A 17044-nucleotide genomic window follows, 5' to 3' on the forward strand; every position below is an offset into this window, starting at 1 on the left:
AGGAAGGGGGTCCTCAAAATGTCCCTGGAACTGGCACCTCAACTATACCTGTCCTGGGGGTACTCTTAAAGGTGGAGAGGCCTGAGTGTCCGATCTTACTATGCTCCTGTTAATGTCTTAAGCTATCCCATCCCTCAGGATGCCTGGGACAGGTATGTTAGGTATATGTACACATAAGACAAGTAGGGGTAACAAAAAAGCAACTTACATATAAAAAAAACTCATAGAGAGTAGAGAGGGATAAAGGGAATTATAAAAAGGTACAAACCAAATAGGAATAAGATAATGGAGAAAGCATACACCCAAAAACAGCAAACAACAAGCTCCAGCAGCAACTGCGAATTCCAACTTCAGCACACCAATTCCAGCAAGCCAAGAAGCAAAATTTTCACAGGCAGGGATGACAAGGTCTCGCCAGGTTTTATAGTAATAGAAAATGAGCAGGTCATTAGCATCAGTGAGATGGAGCTGCATGTCTCTAACCAGCATACAAAGAGTCAGTCATTAACCTCTACAGCATCAAAGGAAACAATGTCCATTTAATATGAGAAACAAAACACTCAGGCTAAATGGAAGACCTGCGATTCACAGTACGTAAAGATCGCCTAACCCCATATCTACCAGGAGGATACAGATATAAATTACAGTGCACAAACCAACAATGGCAGACTGGTATAAAAGGGAGAGAGTTATAAGAGAGTTCCAAACGTATATATACATATATTTTGTGGCCTATATATATGTATACACTGTTGAAACCAGAAGTTTACATACACTATAAAAATACACATATGCAAGTATTTTTCAATATCTAACATGATGTCAGAATAAAATTTTCCCGTTTTAGGTCAATTTGTATTACCATAATTATTAATATTTGCCAAAGACCAGAATAATGAGAGAGAGAGAATGTTTTAAGGCATGTTTATTACTTACTACAAAGTCAAAAGTTTACATACACTAAGATTACTATGCCTTTAAACTATTCTGGACTGCCCATATGATGATGTCATGTGATGATGATGATCACTTGATCACTTGCTATAAATATCAACAAGCTTCGTACACTGCTCAACTGGAATTTTGATCCACTCTTTTGAAAACTGCTCAAGGTATCTCATATTTGATGGGTACCTTCTCCCAACAGTAACTTTAATACCTCTCTACAAGTGTTCAATAGAATTTAGATCTAATCTCATAGCTTGCCACTTCAGACCTCTCCAGCAATTTGTTTCCATCCGTTTCTGGGTGCTTCTTGAAGTATGTTTGAGGTTATTGATTTGCTAGAAGATCCATGACTTATGATGCAATCCCAGCTTAATGACACGTGGCACTACATTGCAACCCAAAATCCTTTGGTAATCTTCAGATTTCATGATGCCTTTCACACAGTCAAGGCACTCAGTGCCAGAGGCAGCAAAATGAGCCCAAAATGTCTTTGAACCTCCACCATGTTTGACTGTACTGTGTTCTTTTCTTTGTAGGCCTCATCCGGTTTTCGGTAAACAGTAGAATTACAGAGGGTACAGAAAGTAGTCAGACCTCTTTAAATTTTTCACTCTGTTTCTTTGCAGCCATTTGGTATATTCAAAAAAGTTCATTTTTTCTCATTAATGTACACTCTGCACCCCATCTTGACTGAAAAAAAAATAGAAATGTAGAGATTTTTGCAAATTTATTAAAAAAGAAAAACTGAAATATCACATGGTCATAAGAATTCAAACCCTTTGCTCAGTATTGAGTCGAAGCACCCTTTTGAGCTTGTACAGCTATGAGTCTTCTTGGGAATGATGCAACAAGTTTTTCACACCTGGATGTGGGGATCCTCTGCTATTCTTCCTTTCAGATCCTCTCCAGTTCCGTCAGGTTGGATGGTGAACGTTGGCGGACAGCCATTTTCAGGTCTTTCCAGAGATGCTCAATTGGGTTTAGGTCAGGGCTCTGGCTATGCCAGTTAAGAATGGTCACGGAGTTGTTCTGAAGCCACTCCTTTGTTAATTTAGCTGTGTGCTTAGGGTCATTGTCTTGTTGGAAGGTGAACCTTCGGCCAAGTCTGAGGTCCAGAGCACTCTGTAAGAGGTTTTCATAAAGAATATCTCTGCACTTGGCCACATTCATGTTTCCTTCAGTTGCAACCAGTTGTCCTGTCTCTGCAGCTGAAAAACACCCCCATAGAATGATGTTTCCACTACCATGTTTCACTGTTGGGATTGGGCAGGTGATGAGCAATGCCTGGTTTTCTCCACATATACCGCTTAGAATTATCGCCAAAAAGTTCTATCTTCGTCTCATCACACCAGAGAATCTTATGTCTTATAGTCTGGGAGTCCGTCATGTGTTTTTTAGCAAACTCTATGAGGGCTTTCATATGTTTTGCCCTGAGGAGAGGCTTCCGTCGGGCCACTCTGGTGGAGGGCTTCAGAGATAGTTGACTTTGTTGAACTTTCTCCCATCTCCCTACTGCATCTGTGGAGCTCAGCCACAGTGATCTTGGGGTTCGTGTTTACCTCTCTCACCAAGGTTCTCCCACGATTGCTCAGTTTGGCTGGACGGCCAGGTCTAGGAAGACTCCTGGTGGTCCCAAACTTATTCCATTTAAGGATTATGGAGGCCACTGTGCTCTTAGGAACCTTGAGTACTGCTGAAATACTTTTGTATCCTTGGCTAGATCTGTGCCTTGCCACAATCCTGTCTCTGAGCACCTTGGCCAGTTCCTTTGACCTCATGATTCTCATTTGGTCTGACATGCACTATGAGCTGTGAGGTCTTATATAGACAGGTGTGTGCCTTTACAAATCAAGTCCTATCAGTTTAATTAAACACAGCTGGACTCCAATGAAGGAGTAGAACCATCTCAAGGAGGATAACAATAAAATGAACAGCGTGTGACTTAAATATGAGTGTCTGAGCAAAGGGACTGAATACTTATGACCATGTGATATTTCAGTTTTTCTTTGTTAAAAAATTTGCAAAAATTTCTACATTTCTGGGATTTTTTCAGTCAAGATGGGGTGCAGAGTGTACATTAATGAGAAAAAAAATGAACTTTTTTAATTTACCAGATGGCTGCAATGAATCAAAAGAGTGAAAAATTTAAAGGGGTCTGAATACTTTCTGTACCCACTGTATGTACTTTACCAAAAAGCCCTATCTTGGTCTCATCTGTCCACAAGATGTTTTCCCAGAAGGATTTTAGCATATGTACATTTTGGCAAGCTGCAGTCTAGCACTTTTATGTCTGTGTGTCAGTAGTGGGATCCTCATAGCTTTTCATTCAAAAGTCAATGGATAGTTTGCGCTGACATTGATGCAGCCTGATCCTGCAGGACAGCTTTATATTCTTTGGAACTTGATTGGGGCTGATTATCCACCGTCCAAACTATTCTGCGCTGCATCCTTTCATCAATTTTTCTCTGCTGTCCACATTCAGGGAGATAAACTACAGTGCCATGGGTTATAAACTTCTTGAATGTGTTGAGCACCATGGACAAAGGAACATCAAGTTGTCTAGAGATAGACTTGTAACCTAGAAATTGTTGATGTGTAATTGCAATAATTTTCTGAGAGAAATACTTCTTTGTTTCAAACTATTTCAAGGGTGCGTAGACTTTCCGCCATGGCTATGTAGTACCGGCAGGTGCGCAGGATGCAGTGTCGAGTCACGAGTCAACTACGGTGCCTTTTTTAAGAATACATTTATGGGACTTGAGGGGACTTTCCTCAGTCACGGCCTGATCACCAAAACAGGGGTAACACAGGTTGCCCACGCAGGGGCTCTAAACAAGCAAACACAACGCAGCACACGACTACTCCCGGCAACGGCCGGTCACTATAGGGCCGCGGTTTGGCCGACTATGGGTCCTTAAGTCTAGAGTCTACTTAGCCGTCCAGATGTCCCTCGCTGTTCGAGCTGGTGGTCTTTCGGCGAAATAGTTGCTGGGCCCAGTTGCTGAGACGGTGATGTAGTTTTCGTGCTGTCCAGCGCGCTGAGGACTCGGGAGCCCCACAGGCCCCGGCGGAGGCCTTAGACGGGCCGCAGCACCCAGACCTGGGAAGGCGGCAGCGGTGTATAGTGGCATGTGACAGGCCACTTTCGCAGCTAACGGCTGCGACGGGGAGTCCGCGATCAAGAGAGGCCCAGCTCCTGCTGCGTACCGGAGCGTGGCAGTCGTGGCCGCCGACGGTGCGGTGCTGGCCGCGGCCACTGGTGAGAGCGGGGCGGCCGCGGGTGGCAGGGAACAGGCTGCGGTCACGGGCTCAGGGGAGGCGGCCGCAGGTAGGCCGCAGCCACGGGCAGAGGTGTGGCGACAGCAGCCGCGGTCTGGGCAGGGACAACAAGTCTCGGACGGCTCTCTGGATACCGTCCCCCTGGAGTCTTCAGTCGGCGTCCTCCCTGGCGCTGGTCAGTTGCTCTAGCTGGCAGACGCTCTCACACTCTCCTGCTCTCCCTGTCCTGGTCTGCTGACTCATCGTCTGGGGGATTCCCCGCCTCGTTTATACCGGTCCCTCCCCCAGCCCACCTGTCAGTCACAATGGTCTGTCCTCGAATCCTGTCCCCCGGGAACAGTTTCCCCCAGAACCCAGATGACGGCTTCTCTGGTTCCAGCCCGGACACTCGACGGGGGCCATTCCTCCCACAGCTATATTTACATACTATGTATATTTATATATATTTTGGTGCAGTGACCCCTGTGACAGCTAGGGGGCGCTGTGTGTGCATCCCAGGACATGCATACAGGCATTTCCATTATTGTGATGGTGAAATGATGAGCGGCAGGATGGTAAATGACCGATATGTATCACAGGGTGGGTGGCCCTCTGATGGAAGCTGGAACATGTACTGATCAGCAGAGGTACTGCTGATGGTTTCTGTTTACCCTCTTCAAGACCTCAATACGTATATATACTGACCTGAGATATAAGAGAATATCATCCCCATAAAGGTGACAATCCAGCAGTTTTCGGCTGTCCACTATATCTGACAACTTGCCGTATCACAAATTATCAGTGTTGACACCGTCCATATCTGTTTAACCCCTTAGTTGCTGCTGTCAAAAGTGACTACATCAAATAAATGGTTAAAAGATTGTGGGGGATTGCACTTTAATCTAATTGACACACCGAGATCATGATTGTGTGGTCCTGATGTTTGCCATAGCTGTTCATGGCCAAATAGCGGCCTTAGAGTCTCCCGGCTCTAGCGGTCAGTTCAGAAGTTAGCGACATTTAGGTGGTAAACAAACACTTTTTCATTCCGGCTATACCACTTTGCATTAATTCCTAAAAATCACCTGAAGGGTTAATAAACTACCTTACAGCGGTTTTCAATATGTCAGGGGGTGCTGTTTTTAAAATGGTATCACGTTTGGGGTTTTCCAATATATAGCACCCCTAAAGTCACTTCAAACCTGGATAGGTCACTCAAAAAAATAAATTTTGTAAATTTCCTTAAAAAAATGAAAAGTTGCTGCTACATTTTTAAACCTCCTAAAAGGCTAACAAAATAAATTACAGTTTAAAAAATTGTGATGATGTAAAGCCGACATGTGGGAAATGTGGTTTATTCATGTTTTTCTATGGTATGACTATCTGGATTAAAGGGATAGTCATTCAAAGTTTGAAAACTGCAATTTTTTTTACATTTTTGTCAAGTTTCTGATACTTTTATAAATAAACACAAAACATATCAATCTAAATTTACTATTATCATAAATTATAATGTGCCGCGAAAAAACAGTATCAAAATCACTGGGATTTGTTGAAGCATTCCAGAGTTATGACCACATAAAGTGATATTGGTCAGAATTTAAAAAATTGGCCCGGTCACGAAGGGGTTACAATAGGGAAGCTTCCAGGTGATTTGGTGAGATGGGTGGGACCAGTCACCTATAAAATCCACCCAGGGGTGTGTGTGTGAACGCCCAAAGTAAAGCCTATGTGTGTATGGCTGTGTGGAATAGCACCTTTAGTGAGGTCATGATCATGTGATCCATACCTCACCTGTGGGTGTGGTTATGAACCATATGATGTGACCAGGGTTAGTCACATGGGGAGAGTGTGTGTCCTCTAAGGTCTGTGCTGGGAGATCCAGGAAGGAGGATCGGATCCCTGGAGCACGTGGCGAGACTTTGGACCCGGTGAGTGTGTTGGACGGTCCCCATGAAGGGACGGATGTCCTGAATAAGGAGCAACTAAGAGGTAACCCCGGACAGGGGGAAATAACTGCTGAGGCGGTAGAGCCGGGTTGCTGGACATAGCACAGCCTGTGTGACCACAGGTCAGAGAGAGTGGAGCTCCATTATGAACATTCTTCTGTCTGATATAAGACTGTTACTTGTCTTCATTCTTACATGGTTTATGCCGTATAAAAATAAACCGTATGGACTATTTATGTGAAAAACACATGCCGGACCTTGTTAATCTGCTGCCAAGTGAGTGTCCCTCAACACAAACAGTAAGCGCTGCCTTACAATATATATATATACTGTTCAAAGAAATAAAGGGAACACAAACAGCAGTATATATAGTATATATATATTTTTTATTTATTTTACTCATTTATATAGCGCCATTAATACTGCAGCGCTTTACAGACACAAACAGAAAAGTTCTGATGAGGATTCTTCTCAGAAATTCATACCTTTTGTAGGTGTAAGTATTCCTGGAATAACAGAAGTCACTTCTAATTCCTGACACATATTGCAGCCTCCAGAGGTAATGTTACAGGCCATTGTAGTCTTCCGTGCCCTCCGGCAGCAACACAGACCATTTTCCAGCCCTCTGGGTAGAATTTTGTTTCTTGTCTTAATTCAATTTCGTGTTGCCTCAAAGGAAATGTATCCTCAGAAAATGAACTACTGTTAATATCAGGATTTTAAAGTAATTATTTTCTTTTTAAATCTTGCAATTTTAACACTCGCCTCTAGGCCTAATAGATTTACATTTCCTGTTCTTTTTAGCAGCCACGTGGTTATAAGCAGCAAGACACAGACTCTGCATTGACTTCTACTGAAGGCATGCTCTTATCTCGGTAAAAGTCATTGTGTAAGAAGGGAGGAGGTGAGCTGTGATACCACCGATTGTGACTGGTGGATCTTGTGTATCTAGTGTATTTAGAGGTGTTAACAGTTGTACAGGAAGGGGAGGAGGTGAGCTGTGATATTACCTATAGTGACTGGTGAACCCTGTTTTATCTAGTGTAAGTAGAAGTATTATGAGTCATGGTACTGGACAGGGAGGAGGTGAGCTGTGTCATCACCTATTGTGAATAGTGGGTCCTGTGTATATAGAGATATTAACAGTCATTGGAGGGGAGGAGAGTTGTGAACTCACCTGTTGTGAATGATGGCTTCTGTGTTATCTACTGTATATAGATGTATCTACTGTATATAGATCTCCTTCTCTACTCCCCTTTTATCTCCTTTTCCCACAATCGCATAGAAGATTTCTCCCGCGCATCACCCCTACTCTGGAACTCTCTGCCACAACATATCAGACTCTCGCCTACCATCGAAACCTTCAAAAAGAACCTGAAGACCTACCTCTTCCGACAAGTCTACAACCTGCAGTAACCACTGATCGGCCAACCACTGCACGACCAGCTCTACCCTCGCCTACTGTATCCTCACCCATCCCTTGTAGATTGTGAGCCCTCGCGGGCAGGGTCCTCTCTCCTCCTGTACCAGTCGTGACTTGTATTGTTTAAGATTACTGTACTTGTTTTTATTATGTATACCCCTCCTCACATGTAAAGCGCCATGGAATAAATGGCGCTATAATAATTAATAATAATTATTGCCACTGTCCCTGATGCATACCTATATGTTTCGTAAAGTGGATGTTAGGCAAGTAGTGGATGGGAGATAAAACTGGAGTAATGCTTTAGTGCATATAGGGCTTAAAGGGGTTAATCGGCCATAACAGGTTGATTATGAATCCTGCATGCATCCTGCATCCTTCACTGAATCCTGCATGTGTTCAACCTCTATCATTCATCTTTGCAGCATATATAATGGTATTTAACTCTTTCCAGCAACTTCACTGAATCCTGCATGTGTTCAACCTCTATCCTTCATCTTTGCAGCATATATAATGGTATTTAACTCTTTCCAGCAACTTCACTGAATCCTGCATGTGTTCAACCTCTATCATTCATCTTTGCAGCATATATAATGGCATATAGTAATTTCAATTCACCCTGCTTGTCCCCTTATGCTATTGAGGTCAAGTAACTTTTCAAAGTGGTTTATGATCCATGTAGGCCTGGACACTTGTTTATCTGCTAAATACATTTATTGTGTCCTGCTGTCCTAACTTAGTATGATTGATTGCTAACGAGTAAGGAGAGGAAAAAAAAAAAAAGGAAGATCTTAGAAGTGGCCTTCTATAAATTCAGAGCTAGCCTGGGGAAGGCATTTATGCAGGGGTGGCATTTATCTGTATCTAAGTACGCTGGCAGTTATAACATGGCAGTGAGACAGGTAAGACAAATAAATCTCCCTGTACACTTGGGCACCCCCAAATATTTACCATAGGCATTTGTATAATTTATATCCTGGCCGCTGCATTTACACACATCCACCGCCCTGGTATTAACTCTCTACACTCCGTCCATATTGGCCACTCACTCCTTTCCTCTCCTATGTAGAGCACTCACGCTCTTTTCACATTGTTAAATTGCACAGATCCAGTCAGTTCTACCATTCAACATAAGAGACGCTCTCACAAATCACTTAACCATCTGCTCACTCTTTCTATCCTCCTCCTAGTCGCAGGAGACATTGCTCCCAACCCTGGTCCCCCATGTTATAGAAAGTCAAACCCCCCAACTGCTACACTCAGAAACCCCTCTAATCTTATTAATATTCCCTGCATGCCACCTGTCTCTCTTAATTGTGCACTTTGGAATTCTCATTCAGTGTGTAACAAACTCTCCTTCCCTCATGACTTTTTCCTTTCTAATTCTCTTAACCTCCTGGCACTTACTGAAGCCTGGATCCAGCAGTCAGACACTACCGCTGCTGCTGCTCTTTCATACGGGGGACTACACTTCTCTCATACCCCAAGATCAGACAATAGAGCAGGTGGAGGCGTTGGTCTGCTCCTATCATCAAAATGTACCTTTCAGGTTATCCCTCAAGTACCCTCACTTGTCTTTCCTTCTTTTGAGGTCCATGCCGTCAGACTCTACACCCCCTTCTCCATGTGAGTGGCGGTGGTATATCGTCCTCCCGGCCCCTCCCATCAGTTCCTGGATCATTTTGCCACTTGGCTTCCACATTTTCTCTCCTGTGACATCCCTACCCTCATCATGGGCAATTTCAACATCCCCATTGCTCTTCCCCTCTCCCCATCTGCTACTCACCTTTTATCTCTAACCTCCACGTTTGGCCTTTCGCAGCTTACTAATTCTCCAACGCATGAAGACGGGAACTCCCTCGACTTGGTCTTCTCTCGGCTTTGTGCAGTGGATGATTTTGCAAACTCCGCTCTCTCGCTCTCTGACCACAACCTTCTTTCATTCTCTATCAAGAACTGCCAGGCTGCTCAGGTCACCCCCACTGTCTATATTTATAGAAACATACAGGCCATTAACACCCAGAAACTTATGAAGAACTTGCAGTCTTCATTGGCCCCTATCTCCTCCCTTTCATGTCCTGATTCTGCATTGAAGCATTACAGTGTAACACTTCAAAGTGCCCTGGATGAATTTGATCCTCCTATACATAGAACACCACAACACAGGCGGCAACAACCCTGCAAACACGTTTCCTGCAGCAGTGCTCCAGGTGCGCCGAACGTCTGTGGTGAAAATCCAACCTACCCGAAGATTTCATCCATTATAAGTTTATGCTTCGAACATACAACACTGCCCTTCACCTCTCAAAACAAACCTATTTCAACACCCTCATCACATCACTGTCCAATAACCCTAAACGCCTCTTTGACACTTTTCATTCTCTACAAATCCCAAGAGTACAGGCCCCTACCACGGAGCTTCGAGCTGACGATCTGGCCAATTACTTCAAAGAAAAAATTGACAAGAGCCGACAGGAAATTATCTCCCAGTCACCTCATACCATGCACTGTCCTCCCTCCCCCACTGCATCTAGCTCACTCTCTGACTTTGAACCAGTCACAGAAGAAGAAGTAAGCAGGCTCCTTGCATCTTCCCGCCCAAACACTTGCACCAGTGACCCATTTCCGTCACATCTACTCCAGACCCTTTCCCTTGCTGTCACCTCTCACCTAACTAAAATATTTAACCTCTCTCTCTCTTCTGGTATCTTTCCCTCCTCATTTAAGCATGCCATCATACATCCACTACTTAAAAAACCATCCCTCGACCAAAACTATGCCGCTAACTATAGACCTGTTTCTAATCTTCCCTTCATCTCTAAACTCCTGGAACGCCTGGTCCACTCCCGTCTTATCCGCTATCTCTCAGAAAACTCTCTTCTCGACCCTCTCCAATCTGGTTTCCGCTCTTTACATTCTACTGAAACTGTCCTCACTAAAGTCTCTAATGATCTACTATCAGCTAAACCAAATGGTCATTACTCCGTGCTAATTCTCTTGGATCTCTCTGCAGCATTCGACACTGTGGATCATCAGCTCCTCCTCACTATGCTCCGTTCCATTGGCCTCAAGGACACCATTCTCTCCTGGTTCTCCTCCTATCTCTCTGACCGCTCCTTTACTGTATGTTTTGCTGGCTCCTCCTCCTCTCATCTTCCCCTTACTGTTGGGGTTCCTCAAGGATCAGTCCTAGGCCCCCTCCTCTTCTCTTTGTATACTGCCCCTATTGGTCATACAATCAGTAGATTTGGTTTCCAGTACCATCTCTATGCTGACGACACCCAATTATACGTTTCTTCTGACATCACACCAGCCTTTCTAGAAAACACCGGCAATTGTCTAAACGCTGTGTCTAACATCATGTCCTCACTATATCTGAAACTGAACCTGTCAAAGACTGAACTCCTTGTGTTCCTCCCGCTACTATTGTACCTATACCTGACATTGCCATTTCCGTGTGTGGTTCTACTATTACTCCCCAGCAACATGCCCACTGTCTTGGGGTCATACTGGCTCGCTCTTGTTATCTGCACCTCAAAAACATTTCTAGAATTCGACCTTTTCTTACTTTTGACTCTGCAAAAACTCTGTTTCTCTTATTCATTCTCGTCTCGACTATTGTAACTCCCTTCTAATCGGTCTCCCTCTTACCAAACTCTCCCCCCGCCAATCTGTCTTGAATGCAGCTGTCAGGATTATATTCCTCGCCAATCGTTACACCGATGCCTCTACCTTGTGCCAGTCATTACACTGGCTACCCATCCACTCCAGAATCCAGTACAAACTTATTACCTTCACCCACAAAGCTCTTCATTGCTCAGCACCACCCTACATCTCCCTTGTTTCAGTATATCATCCTACCCGCGCCCTCCATTCTGCTGATGACCTGAGGTTAGCATCCTCAATAATCAGAATCTCCCACTCCCGTCTTCAAGACTACACATGTGCTGCTCCAATTCTTTGGAATGCACTTCCCAGGTCATTACGATTAGTCCCCAATCCCCACAATTTTAAGCGTGCCCTGAAAACGCATTTATTCAGACTGGCCTACCGCCTCAACACATTAACCTAATCTATCCCTATGTGGCACTGCCAAAAGTTTTATACCATAACCAGGTTCCCCGCATCATGTTCCCACATGCTTTATGCATCCATTAGCCCTCTGCATCCGTTCTGTTACACACTTAACATTATGGCTAGTCCATGCAATCAGGGCAACTGATACCACCCACCTTTCGTGTCTCCCCTTTTTTCCTCATAGATTGTAAGCTTGCGAGCAGGGCCCTCATTCCTCTTGGTATCTGTTATGATCTATGTGATTATTGTTATGCTGTAATGTATATTGTTTGTACAAGTCCCCTCTGAAATGTAAAGTGCTGCGGAATATGTCGGCGCTATAGAAATAAAATGTATTATTATTATGCGCAGCTGAATGGCTGCTCACTGTATCTGCACCCCAGGTGTGGTTCTCTTGTTAAAATGAGACCGGTTTGTCTCACACAGGCTTTGTGTATGGTGGTGTGCAGATCTCCTGGATTGAGAGCCTTTGCTAAATGACTTAGAAGCTGGACTCTAAGCAAGGCGTACTAACCAGCACTATTGTATGGACTTGTTACTTTATATTTTACTTTATGCCGGCCAGGGGCTGCATTTCAGTTTTCCTGTGATGTGGTTTATGACAAATGAAATAAACCAACTAAATCTTTTTTTAAACCAAAGATTTTTTATTATATTCAAATGTCGTTATAATTACATTTAGACAAAGCTTGCAAATCATCTCCATTACATACAGAGAAGAAAGAAAAAAAAGAAGAATACGACATTCAATTTTCTCCCCGTCATATAGAAAAAAAAAAAAAGAAACCCAAACATCCCAACCTCCTCCCCCCTCCCTCCCCCCTCTGCCCAACTGCAATACCGACATTTCTCAATGTGTTTGTCTCCACTGTAACCACATGGCCCAGATTTTTTCAAAGTGTGCCTCTGTATGTCGTCTTCTATAAATTCTCTCTTCCAATCGGATTACATTATTCACACGAGTAACAAACTCCCCAATCGTTGGGGGTTTAGCATCAATCCATTTTTGTGCTATCAACTTACGTGCAATATATAGAAGTTTTGCTATGATGGACTTATAGACGCTTCCCACCAATACCTCTTCTACGTACCCCAACACACACACTACTGGATCTCTTCCTATATCACATCGGTATATCTTCTCGACAAGACCTATAACCTCTTCCCAGTATGGCGAGAGTCTTGGACAAGACCAAAGCATATGAAGCATTCCCGCAGGTTCATACCCACATCTTGGACACTCCGCATTGTCCCTCATGCCCATTTTCCTCATAAGTTCTGGGGTCTTATATGTCCTATGTATGATATATAGTTGGGATATCCTACCTGGCTCACTCAAAGAGAGTTTAGGTATGTATTCTAAGATAGTCTCCCATGTCTCATCTGCTATATCCCCCACTTCTCTCTCCCATTTAGATTTTACCGTTAGAGGAAACCCCGCCAAGCAAGAGAATAATAAATCTCTATAAATGGTAGAGATAACGCCTCTCGTACCCCCGGACGCACACACATAATCCAACACCACATCTCTCTGTACCGTCATATTCGTTATCTGTTTCTGCGCTTGAAATGCATGCCTAAGACCGAGATATCGAAATTCCCCACTACGTGAGAGTCCAAACTCTTTTAGAACAGAGAAAGGCTTAATCTCGTGCCCCTCCAATAGTTGCCACACATATTGCAAACTTCTCCTCTCCCAATCAATAAAGTCCTTCAACTTATATAGTTCCGATAGGTTCACGTTATCCCAGATAGGTGTGTATATCATCAGGTCCTCAACTCTTCTAAGAAGTTTGATATGCTGCCATATTTTTTGCATTAGTCTAAACGTGGGCATATCCTTCCCAAGTCTCCCAAAGCTTCCTGCTTCCAAACTCTGTACCAATGTTCTCTTGTTGGTCAGTTGGGCCAAAATTCCCCCCATAACGCTCAAGTTCCCCTCCTCTCGCCAGCCCCTAAAGTGCTGTCCCTGCGTTGCTACAAAGTATATCCATGGATTTGGTGCCGCCAACCCACCCTCTTCCTTCCCCTTTGCAATATTTCCAATTTAATTTTTGCTTGTTTTTTCCCCCAGATCAATTCTCTAAAAATGGTATTAACTTTGTAAAAATTTTTCTTTGGGATCCAAACCGGGGCATTATGGAGGACATACATCAACTGAGGCATCATTATCATTTTAATTAGATTCGTCCTCCCCACTATTGATAGTACTAATTTACACCATGCTGTCATCTTAACTTTGAATTTAACTAGTAACGGGTCCAAGTTTAGTACGAGAAATCTAGATACAGGCATGGATACCCAAATTCCGAGGTATTTAAACTCCTTAACTACTTTCAAATGTCCAAACGCCTCCCCCACATCTCGACATCCCACCTCTCCATCAATCCCCATGATACATGACTTGTCCCAATTAATTCTCAATCCGGAAAAGAAACCAAACTTCCCTATAAGGCCCATGACCTCAGTCAGTGTCTCTCCGCCGTCTTTCAAGAACAGAAGTATATCATCCGCATAGAGGGCGATCTTTTCCTCCAGTTCCCCATATCTAAAGCCTTGTATTTCTTTGGAGTTACGAATTTTAATCGCTAACGGTTCCATCGCCACAGCAAACAATAATGGCGACAATGGACATCCCTGACGAGTCCCTCTGAACAGCCCAAATGCCTCCGAGGTCTCCCCATTAATTGTAATATATCCTTTCGGGTCTACATACAGTAACTTAACCCAGGAGATAAATTTGTGCCCAAATTCCATACCTTTCAATACTGCCCATAAGTATTTCCACTCCACCCTATCAAAGGCTTTCCGTGCGTCCAGTGAGGCCACCACCCTTTCCCCCCTATTATCTGCTGGAATTTGAATATTTAAAAACAGTCTTCGCAGGTTAATGGCAGTAGATCTGTTTTGTAGGAACCCTGACTGGTCTGGATGTATTAATTTTGGAACAACTTTAGACATTCTCAAAGCCAACATTTTGGCTAGTATTTTAACATCTGATGTCAGTAACGAGATTGGTCTATAGGATTCTACGAATGAAGCATCTTTCCCTTCTTTAGGAATCACCACGATTACAGCCTCCCTCATAGAGCTTGGCAATACCCCCTTCTCTGCTGCCACCTCAAGTACGTGCTTAAGTTTAGGCGCTACAATTTCTATTAATTCTTTGTACACTTCTCCCGGGATTCCGTCAGAGCCAGGTGACCTGTCATTTGTTAATGATAAAATAGCCTTCTCTACCTCTTCCACAGTAAATAATAAATAAATACATTTTATTTTTATAGTGCCGACATATTCCGCAGCACTTTACATTTCAGAGGGGATTTGTACAGACAATAGACATTACAGCATAACAATAATCACATACAGTAGATTATAACAAATACCAAGAGGAGTGAGGGCCCTGCTCGCAAGCTTACAGTCTATGAGGAAAGAGGTAGACACGAAAGGTGGGTGGTAACAGTTGCCCTGATTGTATGGACCAGCCATAATGTAAAGTGTGTAACAGTACAGACACAGAGGGCTAATGGATGCATAAAGCATGTGGGAACATGATGCTGGGAACCTGGTTATGGTAAAACTTTTGGCTCTGCCACACAGGGATAGGTTAGGTTAATGTGTTGAGGCGATAGGCCAGTCTGAATAAATGCGTTTTCAGGACACGCTTAAAATTGTGGGGATTGGGGACTAATCGTATTGACCTGGGAAGTGCATTCCAAAGAATTGGCGCGGCACGTGTAAAGTCTTGGAGACGGGAGTGGGAGGTTCTGACTATTGAGGATACTAACCTCAGGTCATCAGCAGAACGGAGGGCGCGGGTAGGGTGGTATACTGAAACAAGGGAGGAGATGTAGGGTGGTGCTGAGCCATGGAGGGCTTTGTGGGTGAGGGTAATAAGTTTATACTGAATTCTGGAGTGGATAGGTAGCCAGTGTAATGACTGGCACAAGGTAGAGGCATCGGTGTAACGATTGGTGAGGAATATGATCCTGGCTGCAGCATTCAAGACAGATTGGAGAGGGGAGAGTTTTGTAAGAGGGAGACCGATTAGAAGAGAGTTACAATAGTCGAGACGAGAATGAATAAGAGAAACAGTAAGAGTTTTTGCAGAGTCAAAAGTAAGAAAAGGTCGAATTCTAGAAATGTTTTTGAGGTGCAGATGACAAGAGCGAGCCAGTGATCGAATGTGGGGGGCAAAGGAAAGCTCGGAATCAAGTATGACCCCAAGACAGCGGGCATGTTGCTGGGGAGTAATAGTGGAACCACAGACGGAAATGGCAATGTCGGGTGTAGGTACATTAGTAGCGGGAGGAAACACAAGGAGTTCAGTCTTTGACAGGTTCAGTTTCAGATATAGTGAGGACATGATATTAGACACAGCGTTTAGACAATCGCCAGTGTTTTCTAGAAAGGCTGGCGTGATGTCAGGAGAAGAAGCGTATAATTGGGTGTCATCAGCATAGAGATGGTACTGGAAACCAAATCTACTGATTGTTTGACCAATAGGGGCAGTGTACAAGGAGAAGAGGAGGGGGCCTAGAACCGATCCTTGAGGAACCCCAACAGTAAGGGGAAGGTGAGAGGAGGAGGAACCGGCAAAAGAAACAGTAAAGGAGCGGTCGGAGAGATAGGAGGAGAACCAGGAGAGAACGGTGTCCTTGAGGCAAATGGAACGGAGCATAGTGAGGAGGAGCTGATGATCCACAGTGTCGAATGCTGCGGAGAGATCCAAGAGAATTAGCATGGAGTAATGACCATTTGATTTAGCTGTTAGCAGATCATTAGAGACTTTAGTGAGGGCAGTTTCAGTGGAGTGTAAAGAGCGGAAACCGGATTGGAGAGGGTCGAGAAGAGAGTTTTCTGAGAGATAGCGGATAAGACGGGAGTGGACCAGGCGTTCCAGGAGTTTAGAGATGAAGGGAAGATTAGAGACAGGTCTATAGTTAGCGGCACAGTTTTGGTCGAGGGATGGTTTTTTAAGTAGTGGATGTATGATGGCATGCTTAAATGAGGAGGGAAAAATACCAGAAGAGAGAGAGAGGTTAAATATTTTAGTTAGGTGAGGGGTGACAGCAGGGGAAAGGGACTGGAGGAGATGTGGCGGAAATGGGTCACTGGTGCAAGTAGTTGGGCGAGAAGATGCAAGGAGCCTGCTTTCTTCTTCTTCTGTGACTGGTTCAAAATCAGAGAGTGAGTTAGATGCAGTGGGGGAGGGAGGACAGTGCATGGTATGAGGGGATTTGGAGATAATTTCCTGTCGGATCTGGTCAATTTTTTCTTTGAAGTAATTGGCCAGATCGTCAGCTCGGAGCTCCGTGGTTGGGGCCTGTACTCTTGGATTGAGTAGAGAATGAAAAGTGTCAAAGAGACGTTTCGGGTTATTGGACAG

Source organism: Dendrobates tinctorius, unplaced genomic scaffold (assembly GCF_039654945.1).
Source record: "Dendrobates tinctorius isolate UK_male_01 unplaced genomic scaffold, ASM3965494v1 ptg000044l, whole genome shotgun sequence".
Taxonomy (NCBI): Eukaryota; Metazoa; Chordata; class Amphibia; order Anura; family Dendrobatidae; genus Dendrobates; species Dendrobates tinctorius.